Here is a 1,539-nt window from a genome sequence, read left to right on the forward strand (position 1 = left end):
ATCAAAATAATTCAGTTACTTCCCTATAAACTCAAGGTAAAATTCAAGAACCACTTGATTTCTAAGACCTGGGTCCATACTGCTTTATTTAATCCCTACCAGATCTCCTTACCCATTAGATTCCTCCAAACTTCATGACTCTTTTGTACTTGTTGAGCATGCCAAGCAACTGCCTCGAGACTTTACTTTGCACTTGCTGTCCCATCTGTCTGGAACTCTTTTCCATCAAATAGCCAGATGATTTTATTTCTCACTTCATTCTACCCCCTCTCAAACATTATCACTTCAACAAAAATAATTATGGTTGTACCCATATGACTGCATTTTATTTAGTCATACAAGAGACATTTAGAGCATAGAGTACTTGATTTCCCTGGTGTGATTCTTTCCTGAAATTTATCTCTGTCTGCCTTCTTCCCTCCTACTTGTGTGTTACCATCCCATGGAAGATTTGATGGACATGGACATGAGCCCTTTTAGGTGCCAGATCTATCTTTTCAGCTTCAACTAAAGTTTGACAAAGATTACCATCTTAAGGTGGATAATGATGAAAACGAATGCAAGTTATCTTTAAGAATAATTTAGGAGTTGGTGCAAAGGATGGATTGCACATTGATGAAGCAAAGGCAATGGAAATTTTGAAAATGTCTGTACAGCCAAAGTTTCCCTTAGGGACCTTGAAATAATACCATTGTGGTCTTACAATTGACTTGTTGTTCAGGGCCTGTGTGTAGTGGTGGACAATATTTAGTAGCTTTTGGGGAAGATTCAGAGTTAGACAATACAGAGGAAGAGGATAGAAAACTCCTTAGTATATCTGGAAAGCGTTTTAATCTTGGAAGTGGTAGCACATTTTCACAGGAAAGACAAAATTTATTGCTGATGAAAATGATGATGAAGAAGATGGTGATGAGGTATGTGATAATGATAAGGAAGCTGAAGAAAGACCTTCAGTAAAAAGAAAAAAATCTATACAAAATATTCCAGCCAAAAATAAAAACCAGAATGAAAAAGACTCAAAACCATTAACACCAAAATCAAAAGGTCACATGTCCTACAAAAAACAAAAACAAAAACAAAAACAAAAAAACAGTAAAAAGCTTCCAAAATACCCATAGGAACTAGTTCTGTAGAGGACATTAAAGTAAAAATGTTAAGTATAGAAAAAGGTGGTTCTCCTCCCAAAAGGGAAGCCAAGTTTATCAATTATGTAAAGAATTGTTTCTGAATGACTGACCTGGGGGTTATTCAATATCTCTGGCAGTGGAAGAAGTCTCTTTAAGAAAATAGTTTATTAACCATTCGACTTTGGCTCAGGTCATGATCTTACAGTCAGTGAGTTCAAGCCCCGCATTGAGCTTTGTGCTAACAACTCAGAGCCTGGAGCCTGCTTTGGATTCTGTGTCTCCCTCTCTCTCTGTCTCTATCATGCTCACATTTTGTCTCTCAATCAAAAATAAATTTTTTAAAAAATTAAGAAAGTAGTTTAAAGAGTTGGTTAAAATTTTTCATTTTTTCATTTCTGTAATAGCTGATATC

The 1,539-nt window shown here is 35.8% G+C and overlaps 1 pseudogene; it reads left to right on the forward strand.

The window, feature by feature from the left end:
* Positions 1-442: 442 nt before the first annotated feature.
* Positions 443-1,282, forward strand: LOC144243184 (nucleophosmin-like; annotated as a pseudogene).
* Positions 1,283-1,539: the final 257 nt, after the last annotated feature.

Source organism: Crocuta crocuta, unplaced genomic scaffold (genome assembly GCF_008692635.1).
Source record: "Crocuta crocuta isolate KB4526 unplaced genomic scaffold, BGI_CrCroc_1.0 scaffold26, whole genome shotgun sequence".
NCBI classification, from domain to species: Eukaryota; Metazoa; Chordata; class Mammalia; order Carnivora; family Hyaenidae; genus Crocuta; species Crocuta crocuta.